A 13,625-nucleotide genomic window follows, 5' to 3' on the forward strand; every position below is an offset into this window, starting at 1 on the left:
TGTTCCAAGTCAAACCCGACTTGAGATCGTAGGTAGAATAAATTAATAGGTGAGACATTGAAAACACCTGGTCGAAGAACTATAACTTTTTAATGGAGAAGGTACTCTCTGGTTAACTTATATACTTGTATACTTATTTGGTGTGAACAATGACAACATTAGGTTATAGGCTTTACCTATGAACGTTGTGTAGGACACGATTAGTATATAAGATCGTTGATATTTATATGGAACACTTTGATCTCAAATTAATGAAATTCGCAAACTCCGTCACACATTAATGTTTTTTTTGGTTCTCATTAAATGCCAAACAGGAAAAACTGCTGGAGTTACTAACCGTTCACAATTCAAATCTAGTAGTTAGGATAATTGCCATATAAAAAAGCTATTAGGTTAGTTCTATAAATAATGGTTTCAATATGGTTGTGGCCAAAGTCTCCTCTCCCTTTGTCATCATCCTCCATGTTTGGAGTTTATTCCACCACGCTATTCCAATGCGGGTTGGTGGATACACATGTGCCAGGATTTCAATAAAATTAGATGCATGTAGGTTTCTTAACTATGTTTTTCTGCAACGCTGCGAACAGCCACTAAAGAGTAGAGGAGATCTTTATCCAGTAGTGAACCATTTATAGGCAGTAAGACAAGATCTGAAAAAAAAAACTTCGTGCTTGAATATTTTTTTCGTGAAACCTACTAAAATTATGCTTTCAAATTATTTTCGTATGTTATTAAAAAGTTACTTACCCTTGAAAGTTTATGATGTGATAAAATTTACTGAGATTGAGTTTGGCCTACTTGAATAATTGCTTAGAGCTCTCGTGGGTATTTCATAGCAGAGCTGTATTTATATTTTAAGCGAGTTCTTGAAATAGTTTTTGTGACCAGTGTTGACTTGAGTGATCATTATTTTTTTATCATTAGAATATTAGAATATTAGGTTCACTTCTTGAAGATTTTATTTAATAAATTTATTTATTTAAATACATTTAATTATTTCAAGTATAGGAAATTAGATAAAGATATTGAGACATTTTTTAAAAACCATCTCTTGCGATCAACGATATTATAAAGGTGGAAGTGAGTTTGTTTATTTGTTTGCTTGTTACGCTTTGACGTCTTAACTAATCATCATGAAATGTTGCATACCCGTGACCCGTTTTATCCGTGCAGTGACGGAGAAAGAATACATTTCACTGCCCCTCTCTTTCCCATGGGTGTCGTAAGAGGCGACTAAGGGATATCTGAGCGACCATCTGCTCATCTGGTGGTAGGATGCTAACATCCGCCTGGCTTGTTACCACCGTACGCATGGTGAAAAACTCGTGAAGTGGCTTGCAGCCGCGTTTCGAGGTCAGCCAGCGTACAGCCAGAGCCCGAGCGAGTATTGCCGCGATGGGTGTTGGTCCGGTTGGAGACGGCTGTTGAACCAATGCCGGGGCAAACTGTATTGACCTGCCGGTCAGGGAGACCCGAAGAAACGGCTGTTCCGCTGGCCGCCCGTGGCATAGTACAGGGGCCCGAGCGTGCCTAACCAGCTCGTGAGGCTGCCCCACCAGGCCACGCATAATCTCGGGGTGGACCGTCGTGCCGGTTGGTGACCGGTAGGTGGGGTCCCGGCGGCCACTTCCGGGGGGGTTCGGGGGCCCTTCCGTCCGGCGGGTCAGTGTATTTTTCCTTTTGGCAACCACTTGGGGAAACACGCCTTTGCCCATCCCTATCGTGGCAATACATCGCTCGCTTCACGTCTCTTTTCCATTTAATTTCTCCCAAATGGCGCAACAAAAAAGAAATAACGGTCGTACAGCGGTGCTCACCCCCACCATACCCTCGCTGTTTGAGGTCGAGTTCTCTAACATCCGAGGACTCCACACTAACCTCAACGCTGTCCACCACCATCTCGAGACAGCACGGCCAGCAATGTTGTTTCTCACGGAGACACAAATACTCCGTCCTGCCGATACCAGCTACCTTAATTATGCCGGCTACACGCTTGAAGAATCCTTCAAAGCGAAAGCCGGAGTATGCTTGTTCGTCAGGACGGATGTTTGCTGTCACCGACTGCGCTGCTTGGAGGACCCCTCCTTCTCCATGTTGGTGGTACGTGTGGACCTGGTTCGTCAGAGCCGAGTCTACGTGTGCCTCTACAGATCTCACAATGGTGACTTGGAGACAAGCCGACTATTTGACCATCTTAGTCGGGTGGCAGATGCTGCGCAAGAGCAATTTCCTAACGCGGAATTGGTGTTTTTGGGGGACTTTAATGCTCACCACGAATCCTGGTTGAAATCCCTCAAAACTGACCATGCTGGAAGGACTGCTCATGCTTTTGCTCTCACACATGACTTGACCCAACTGGTTGATCAGCCCACCAGGATCCCAGACATTGATGGGCAAGCACCTTCTCTACTGGACCTTCTGCTGACTTCTCACCCGGTGGAATATCAGGTTGTGGTTCAGGCTCCTCTTGGCTCTTCGGATCACAGCCTTATTTCTACCAGAGTGCCACAGGCCAAGCTGTCGCCACTAGCGGTATGCAAACGTCGCGTTTGGCACTATAAGTCGGCGGATTGGGACGGTATGCGTGATTACTATGCGTCGGTCCCTTGGAAGGAACGTTGCTTCAGTGGGAATGACCCGACAGCTAGTGCCGCTGCTGTTGCTGGCGAGATCATGCTGGGAATGGAATACTACATTCCTAGCTCAGATCTCGTCAGTGGGAGTACGCGTAACCGTTGGTTCACTCGTGAATGTGCCGATGCTGTATCAGCTAAGCAGGTGGCATATCGCAAGTGGATCAACGGCTGCATTAGCGGGGCATCTAACATTGACTCACTGAAAGCAAACTATAATAAAAATTCCAAGTCCTGTAGAAAGGCATACACGAGAGCGGATGCACAGCGCATTGTACAGATTGGTCATGACCTTGTTTCGCATCCTAGGGGCTCCCGTAGCTTCTGGCGTCTGACCAAGTCTGTGCAAAACAATTTCTGCCAACCTTCGCTGCCACCGCTCAGAAATCCGGACGGATCGCTAGCTCACAGTCCGCAAGAGCAAGCTGATCTCCTGGCTAAACTCTTTGCCGACAATTCCGTCATCGATGATTGTAGTGCACTGCCACCTACAATACCTGCATGTGGCCATACGATGCCTGACATTAAAATCAGGCAACGTGATGTGCGTGCGGAGCTGCAATCACTTGATGTACGGAAAGCTAGCGGTCCCGATGGAATACCAGCCATAGTGCTGAAGAAGTGCGCAGCGGAGCTGTCTCCTGTGTTAACGCGCCTGTTCCAACTTTCTCTCTCTTCGGGAAGTGTGCCGGAGGCTTGGAGAAGAGCTAATGTGCAAGCGGTTCCCAAAAAAGGGGATCGGTCTGACCCGGCAAATTATCAGCCAATAGCTATCACCTCAGTACTTTGTAAGGTGATGGAACGGATTTTAAACAACCAACTGATCCATTACCTAGAGGATCACTGTCTAATTAATGATCGTCAGTACGGGTTTCGACCAAAACGGTCCACAGGTGATCTTCTAGCGTACGTAACACACCTCTGGGGTGAAGCTATCGACAAGCATGGAGAATCGTTGGCTGTCAGCCTCGATATCTCCAAGGCTTTCGACAGGGTCTGGCACAGAAGTCTTCTCTCCAAGCTACCGGCATATGGTCTGCCTGCTCAGCTATGCACCTGGATTGCCAGCTTCCTACACAAGCGTAGCCTTCGTGTTTTAGTAGATGGTTGCGCTTCACAATTCTATGTAGTGAATGCTGGGGTCCCCCAGGGATCTGTGCTATCTCCCACACTCTTTCTTTTGCATATCAATGATATGCTCTCCCTTGGGAACATACATTGCTATGCAGATGATAGTACAGTGCATGGTGGATACCACGGACGCGCAGTGGCTGGGCGAGCGGAAACTGAGGAGAGGCGGGAGAATCTTGTCATTGAACTCGATAGGACGTTAGATCTCATCGCCAAATGGGGCTCTGATAATCTTGTTGAGTTTAATGCCAAGAAAACACAGGTATGCGCTCTCACGGCGAAAAAGTCAACATTTTCCCCTCTTCCCTCCCTCTGTGGTACTCCGCTGGTGATGCAAAGCAAAATCGCCATGCTGGGGATTGACGTTCGCTGCGACCTTAGTCCAAGGGATTACATCGAGGCTGTTATAAAAACAGCTTCACGGAAACTCGGAGTTCTGAACAAGGTGCGGCGCTTTTTCACGCCACAACAACTGTGCCTGCTGTACAAAACACAGGTACGGTCTTGCGTGGAATATTGCTCGCACCTTTGGGATGGCTCCGCTAAGTACCTACTTGAGGCCTTGGACCGGTTGCAGCGACGTGCCGCACGCATTATTGGCGACGTAAAGGTCACAAACACCCTTGAACCTTTACAATTGCGTCGCGAGATAGCAGCACTGAGCGCTTTCTATCGACTGTATCACGGCGAGTGCTCTGAGGAATTATTCTCTCTAATTCCTGCTTCCCCCTTCCTTCTTAAGTCCACGCGAGCTGGTTCTCGATGTCACCGCCTAACTGTGACATCAATTCCATCGCGAACAAAGAAATTTGGCAACTCCTTTCTTTGTCGCACTTCCAAAAAATGGAATTCCTTACCAGCTCACGTATTCCCCTCCTCTTACAACCCGGGTTCCTTCAAACGAGGCGTGAAGAGGCATCTTGCGGGCCGGCAAGGCGAAGGCGGCTAGTGCAGAACGTTTTTCCCGTCTGTACTGGCCGTCGTCGCGTTTGGACTCTACTACCGCTTACCATCAGGTGGAGTGGAGTCATTTGCCCTCCCGGCGATATAAAAAAAAAAAAAAAAAAATACCCGTTGTCCGGGGTAAAGACAAGGACAGTGACTAAAATCTCGCTTCCCTCTTACGCGTAGGAGGCTTCTGCGAGGGAAACGAGATTTTCGTGGGCGGAAACTAGTAAAAATTATAATTATATACTATTACGTACCGATAACTTTCAATAATATGTTCTCCATTTTCATCCTAAAACTTGCTATTTCGTAGAAGAATTACTGATAAGTCATACCTACATAGAAGGACTTGTACAAAATCTTAGTACCATTAAATTATTTTAATATTTTGATGAGCCGGTTGGCGTGGTTGGTAGAACACTTACCTTTCACGCCGAAGGTTGTGGGTTCGATTCCCACCCAGGACAGACATTTGTGTGCATGAACATGTCTGTTTGTCCTGAGTCTGGGTGTAATTGTAATTATCTATATAAGTATGTATTTACAAAAGAGAAGTAGTATATGTAGTATATCAGTTGTCTGGTTTCCATAGCACAAGCTCTTTACAAGCTTAATTTGGGATCAGATGGCCGTGTATGATATTATTATTATTATTAATATTAAATATGTTGCGATCACATTTTACAGAACAGATGAATGAAACAAGTAATTATTTGCTATTAAAAACTTGGAAGATCTTTAGTGTATTATGCAGGTCTCTAGATCTCTGATCTGAGGTTCTTTAGCCTATTATCCTGATATTTTTCTGAGTGATTCAAGAATGAGCACTACACTGGAACTATTACAATGCTTAAGTGTGTTCAAATCAATTACCATCAGGTGAGCCATTTGCAAATCCCACCTTTTTCAGTAAAAAGAGTATGTCTGATACAAAAACTCAACTTTTGGCAATTGTACTCTGGACTTTGGATCAGTACTTTAAGACTGTAAAGACATATGAAACGTGGTAATAATTTAAATGTTATCGAATAATAAACAAAAGAAATCGATCGATAAAATTAACTAATTCTAGCACATTATATAACCCCACATAAATCCAGTAACGGACTTTTATACCAAAACATTGTAATCATCGAATCATACTAATTTCTTCACAGCACCCAATTTTCTTTCATAAGCAAACACCCTTTTAGGTCCATAGACCTATGAAAACACAAATTGCCCTATCCAAATATATATCATCCTTCGTTATTGCGGCTTAATCTGCATGTAGTTGGAAGCCGGGTCTTGGCTCATCCATAATTCAAGTAATGAGGACGCCAGCTGTCGCGTCTATGTGGAAAGTTGAATTAACACTATCCATTATATTCCCTGGAACCTTTAAAATGTTTATATCTAAACAAGTGTGATTTTAACTGTTTAGGGTTCGACAAAATTGCCAAGAACTAATGTATTTGGGATTAAATAAAGTTCTAAATTTAAAAACATTATGAGTAACTTTAGGGTAATTTAAAAATTCACAATATTCGATGTAGCAATTTAGAACTTATAAAACGGGGACGCACTTTGTTGAACGAAAGTTTTTTAATAAATAATTTATTCATAATAACTATGTCGACCTTCTTTTGTTTTTATTTTTTTATACTATAAGTAAACAAATTTATATCGTGTTAGGTTAGTCTTAAGAGTTTTAATTTTGTAAAAGAAAGTATAAGTTATCTAATTTACAAAGATAATAACATAGCAAAATTGTAGATGTTTTTTTTTTGTAAAATTTTTTTGCGTCTCCCCCGCTTTCTACATTACGTTGATGTTACAATGTGAAAAACTTTCTTATACTTATGTGAGAAAGTTTCTGCTTAATAATATATGAACTACTATACGCAATAGCATATCGTATAAATAAAAATAAAAGTAAGCATCCTATTTCAAGAGAAATAAGTGTCATTTTCGAATAGCAATAAAAACAAACCACCGAAGTGAGCCTAAATAATTTAACTACGTATATAGTAAAAAAGTACAATTTAGATATATAGTTTTTATTACAACACGATAAAGTTGATAATCGGAATGAATATCGTTTCTGATTTGTAAGCGTGGCAACCACTCGGCTTCAATTTGTGTGAAAATTTTGTCAAGTGTTGAAATAATTTCGTGTGACAGCTTCTGGACTTTTAATTGGATCTATGTTTTATTTTGACATTTTATGTTCATATCTTTTGAAAAAGTTCATTTAAAGAGTTGCCTGTATTTAAATAGCTTTAAAATATTGCACTGACATATATATTAATTATTAGAAATCAAGATAGAAATAGGTTTTTAAAAAGTGATAAATCACACATAAAAACGTACAATTTACACACCCAAATAGAACAAAGGAATCAAAACTGAGCAACTGAAATATTATTTATGAGATATCAGCCACAAGCGAAAGTCCAAGCAGAAGTGTCTAAAGCCAGTCTGGCCGGCCGATGAACTCGGCAGGGCCAGTCTCCACTATGATGATCATCATGTGATCAAGTCGCGCGCGCCGCTAGGCTACGCCGGAAGAATCGGAAGAAATTCTTAATAATGTATATAAAGACAAATGTGCCAATATAAAGGCTATCGAATCAAATATATCTGCTTTTAAATAAAGTCAATCGTATAATAATTTACCAGCCACATTGGTGTGGAATTCTTTCAGATTAAATCATGGCCAACCCCAAGTGGTAACATAAAATGTATTTCTTGTCATATCGTAATAAAACTAACTTTCAAAGGAGACGAAGTCGGGAACCTGGTAGTATCAATCTAAAGAAGTTTAGTTGATCAACTGTTAAGTGAAATTTAAAGACTACCAATCAAATTTAAACAAAAAAAAAAATGTTGAATCATTTCAAAACGTCTTATTTAGTACATCTAAATAGTTTTATTTAATAATAATAATAAAAAAATATTATTATTCTTAACTATTAGAAATCATAATATTATCCACTAATTTTATGTATATATAAAAGTACCTTTTTATGTAAAGGTAATAGTGTCATAAAAATTTTCGTAAATTTTCTAAAAAAATCCTCATATACCGTGGGGATACAGACCATGCATGTCTTCGAAGTCGGTTGAAAATTTAAACCAGCAAACAATAATAATAGAAACATTTCGTTGCATTACGCAATATGTTTGGGAACGAAATTCATAAAATCTTTCTCGATGATGCTACGAACTGACAAAAACTGTTATAGTTTTATTCAAAACACAAAGTTTTACGCCTTTATGATCCAATACAAAATTTATATTTTATTTTAGTTTAAGGCGATATCTTTTGAAACGTAATCAACTGGTTCGTTTTTGATTCGGATTTACTCATATATGAGAATTATTCCCTTTATTTCCGCTTTTTTTTTGGCATAAAGAAAAACCTACATGCAAATGGCAAATGGCCAACCTGATGGCAAGTGGTCATTACCATCCAGACACAATCGCTCTATGAGAAACATTAAGTTTGTGCGTAGTTACACTGGCTTACCCACTCTTCAAAGTGGAACAAAACAATACTAATGATTGCTGTTTAGTTGTCGAATAAAGAACAAATGAGTTGTATCTACACAGACGGACTTGCTAAGCGTCCACCTACAACGTAAAAAATATTGCCATCACACACTAGTAATTTCTGTTTTTAAGGCATTACTAATATTCTTATGTGTCAAAGTAAAGTGTAAAGCCTACCCTATGTGTATTCTTAAAAAATTATAATTTTTCAAGAATACACGCATCAAAGAAGTATATCACCATGAATCGGTTCTAAACATTTAATGGATTAAAAGTGAGTTCTTACAGAATAGCACTTTGAAATGATCATCACTATAATGTTTAATCAAACATTAAATAATACACTAAAGCCTAAAATATAAACAAATAACGATTAAAAACAGCTACTGTACAAATTGTGGCGAGAACGCTGCATATCCCCTTTGAATCGCAATTCCAATCCTCTGCACAAAAAATAAACTAGCGTTCCTGTCAGTCAAATTCATTTCTTTATATGAATTCGATTTACTGTTGCCCATAGCAACTCATATTCACCAAATAGCTTAAAGTGTAATAGAAAGAAAATGAAATAGCATGTGAATATATAATAGAAAAGTCGGACGAGGACAAGAAGCATAGGTTAACATTAATAAATGGTTTTTTTTTTTTTGTTTTTTGACTTTATTTAGCCTTGGATTTTTTTTTATAGAATAGGAAGGCGGACGAGCATATGGGCTCACCTGATAGTAAGTGGTCGCCTTTAGACATTGGCATTCTAAGAACTGTCAACCATCGCTTACATAGCCAATGCGCCACCAACCTTTGGAACTAAGATTTTATGTCCCTTGTGCCTGTAATTACACTGCCTCACTCACCCTTCAAACCGGAACACAACAATATCAAGTACTGCTGTTTTGCGGTACAATATCCGATGAGTGGGTGGTACCTACCCAGACGAGCTTGTACAAAGCCCTACCACAAGTAAATATGATATTTACGGGTTTTAATTTCACTGCGTGATATAAATGACGATAATATCCTCCTGAATAATATCGCCTGCGGTTACAAGTCTTAAAAGAACCTCGCCAAATGCGCGTGTTATTTATTTGATTGTACAAACATTCGTGTCAATTCAACAGAACTGAAAAAAGTCAGGCGTAGAACCAGCTGCTCTTCATGCTTTCCGATGCATGGGAGTGTAAGCACTGTCAAATTCAGACTCCGAGCTGTTAAGAATTTCTCAGTGGATAAACCCAATAACTTTTTGTTGTTTTTGGCCCGTGATTAAATCAAGAGATCTTATGATGTCATCCGAAATGTGAAATTAGATAAAAAAAAAAACAGAATAATTGACTTAACCTTTACTTGATACATATTTCAGACGGTTTTCATAATACAACAAATATAGAAAGAAAATACAAGCATTAAGAAACGTGTTTTGGCCAAAGCAATAAATTATCGCCTTCATACAACTTTTTTTTTGTTTTTGTTCGATATGCATCGAATAATATACAATCACCAATATTTTGTTTTTATCTGGGTCTGCAGATCAATTCTATCTAAATCTAAAAGTTTATATACTACTAAGTTTAAACACGTCAAGAAACTGTCGTTACTGTAAATTATCTGCTCTGAAACATTAAATTGATATTGATTTCTTATATATATTCAATCCTTACAAAATTAATTCTGAAGTCATAAAAAAACACTTTGTTACTGACAACCCTAATGGGTTGTTTAAATTCCATTGCTGGCGGTCGATAACAATGCCAATAAAATTGCCTTTGAAACGTCAAACGATATGCTAATGCTAGGGCTGCCAGCTCTTTTATATTCGGCGCACGGCCCCGATATTTCACCGTGAGATCTGCTAAAATTCAGATAAAGGATCGTCTTGTATGGAGATGGACTGTGAGAGGAATAGTAATGAGTGCTTTTTGTTGCGAGTTGTTTGATTTTTATCTGATCTTGGATTGTTGGTACAAAGAAATACTTTAATTTATTTTTACTGGATTATATTTGCCGCAAACGTTTGTTTACTTTTAGATGAGATAAAGATTATTTGTATGATTTATATTTAAATAAATTGCATATATATAACATACATATTACAACATGTCATTAGATAGTTTCATAAATAAGTATATGTATTTATTATATATGTAAGTTTTGATTTTGATTTATAAATTTATTTTAAATACGAAATTAATATAAGTTTCTTAAAAAATATTAGGAAGGCAGAAGAAATTTTGCGACACTGACTCCCTAAGAATTATAAACCTCTTTTTACATCGTAATTGCGTCACCAACTTTGTTCCTGTAATTACTCTGATTTACTCACACGTCAGAAGAATAACTCAAAATATTCCACAGACTACCTTCCCAAAGAGCTACTATTAGTTATCTTTATAATACTGGCGCTTCATATATATACATTTTCTATTCAATATAAATATTTGAAACATTAAATTATTGTCTTGTATTTTTTTTTATAATTAATTATTTCTTCTTGTGATTTAAAAAGTCGCTTCCATGTAATAGTAGCATAGAACACCTGAATATCGGCAGATTGCGGCTTACACTTACAGCAAGCGCTCCCGGTTATTCTCCGCTTCACTGAATCTTAACTTACATTGAAACAAATGAAATTCATCTTTAACACATCCGAGTAAGGATTTACTTAACCGCATTTAAACAAAATGTTTGTACGACCACGTTCTGGCTTTTAATTCTAAATTACTGCGATACAAAGGAATATCGTCTTTAATTTGTAAGTGTTAGAGTTTATAAATGTAATTATCAAAATATGAAATAGCTTCATGAATAATTCGTCACAATATAGATATTATTGATGATAAATTCTCTGAAGGTGCGAATGAAATAGGAACGTAATGATATAACATAATTTTGATATCGGTGAGAGAGCGACTCTGTTAATATCAATTTGATTATGGCAATATTATTTTGGCTCATTATGAGCTATTGGCTCATATTTATATTTTTGCTATCAGTAATTGGAACCATAATTTCAAGAGAGATCTTAAATTAACTCGACTATTTACTTTGTGTGAGATATTTCTTACATTGTCATTCATGGGATCTAACGGCCTTACTTATAAACATTGTCTAGCGGGTTATCAGTTAAAGAATGTTGTATCTTCTTCTTTCGAATGTTAAGTCAATCATGACAGAAAGAGAGTAATCAATGTTTTACTAGACAGCCGCTAGCCACGTTTATAAATCCGTATATGTTTACGTCTATTTTATATGTAATCTCTTCATTGTTCTGTAAGAAAAATAAAAAAAGCTAAATTATTTGTTTTTTTTTTAGGTAGCAACGGTGTGGCTTAAACATCGAAAACAAAACATCGACAAAATAGCACATGCTTACATTTACTGCAAGAATATAATCAAAGATACTATTATAATACTTTTATATATAACATATTTTTAGCTACTGTACAAATGATGAATGCGTGGAAAAGTCATAATAATTCCCACCTTCAATTAAATCGCAAAAATATATTTTATTTTTATTTATTTATTTAATAAAAAAATGCAATCAACAATAAATTGTGACACTACAAAAACCACGAATGTTTATCTTGAAAGTTTCCAACTCTGAACTTATACATTATCTTCAGTTAATACTTTCTTATTAGTTATTTCACACCTTGTTCTTGTATCTCAATTATTTATTAAATAATTAAAAAGTATTCTATTTAATATATAATAAATTATGTTAGTTTGTCGTCAATGTGGCTTGTGGGTGGTTTATTTTATATGTTTCCAATTTAATTAACGCTTGCGTAAAGGTTTCTGGTGTAATGCTATTAATGTATTAATAGAATGCTCGAAAAAATATATAAGAGGCATTGCAACACGTGCATAAGAGATTAGGGGACGAGCTCGATATAAATATGTATAATATAACATTTCTGTAGTATTTAAGAAATAAATAATGAGCTCGAATGTCAAAAAAATAATTTCAAATAATTCTTCTAAAAAAATCAAAATTTACTTCTAATAACGACCCCGTTAGAGATATCGATATTTCACAATATGCTGGACCAGAATACAAAAGTCAAAGGTAAAAATTTGAAAACGATATTCAACCGAATACAAAACAAGACAATACGTTTCGAATCAAACTTCGAATGTTGCATTATTAATCTATACTCAAAAGTTGCGCAAGCACTAAGCTCTGAGCTTTGACATCGAGCTTAAATAAAGCTCTCGTATTGTTCTCGAATTTATTCCAGGAATTCGATTCTTTGAGGTATTATTTCAGTTTCAATGTATTTAATTTTTGAAAATATATGAAATAATTAAAAGTTGAAATTGATCATTGATGTATACGAACATTCATTAATATTTTCTTTTTTCCTATTCTGAACAGACGCTTAATCATCGGAAATAGGGACAAATTCTTTTATGAAATACTGGCACAGAATCCTTATCGAGCTCAATTATTAAAGATTTACCCAAATTTCTGAACAGATTCATATATCTGTTTTAAGGATAAACCATAACAATCAATTTTAGAATAAAAAAATTGAATTTATCTCTTACAAGCTATTAATCATTTATCTATGTACTTAAAGTATTATCTTTTAAAAACCATGATGTAACAATTTTACCTGTCCAAAATCGGATAGAATAGCTAGTTATTAATAAAGCCTGAGCACTTTAAGAATCACTCAACTAATTATAATATACAAAATGTCCTCATCGCCGCTGTGAAAGCAGAAATATGCAAATTTCTTCGCTTTCTATTTGTCTATATGGAAATTTGATTTAACTAGTTTAGGTAATGCCAAGGTTGAAATTCGTTTATTCATAACTGAAGCGTCTATGTCTGTGTATCTGCATTGTATTTATGATTAAAATTCTAATTCGTGTTCTTTAAACGAATTTGATCTGTGCGTATATATATATAGAAGATCATAATTCGCTTGCTTTAATTCCCAAAAGGCAATTTGTTTTTCTTTTTCATTTATCTCAATATCAAAGTTTAAAGGCGATTTTTTTGAACCAATATAACTTAGAAGCCTGCACGAAAAAACTTACTTGTTCTTTAAAGGCCAACGCACCTGCTCTTTTGTGTTTTAGGTGTTCATGGGCGGTTGTAGTGAATTTCCATCAGGCGAGCCTCTTGGCCGTTGCCGTCTCTTACAAAAAAAACACAGCCATTTTAATTCACTCATCCTCTTGCCTTAAATATTTCAACATTCATGCATACTTCTTCTGGGTATAAGATATTTATCTGTTCGCATTCACACGTCGATTCGACTTACTGTAATTGAAGCTTTATTAAATTCTTATTTTAGGTACCCTTTTTATAATCTATTGTTTGTTTTTTACAATTTTATCTCAGTTAAATGTATTCCCCTGTAAATG

This window comes from Nymphalis io, chromosome 23 (assembly GCF_905147045.1).
Source record: "Nymphalis io chromosome 23, ilAglIoxx1.1, whole genome shotgun sequence".
NCBI classification, from domain to species: domain Eukaryota; kingdom Metazoa; phylum Arthropoda; class Insecta; order Lepidoptera; family Nymphalidae; genus Nymphalis; species Nymphalis io.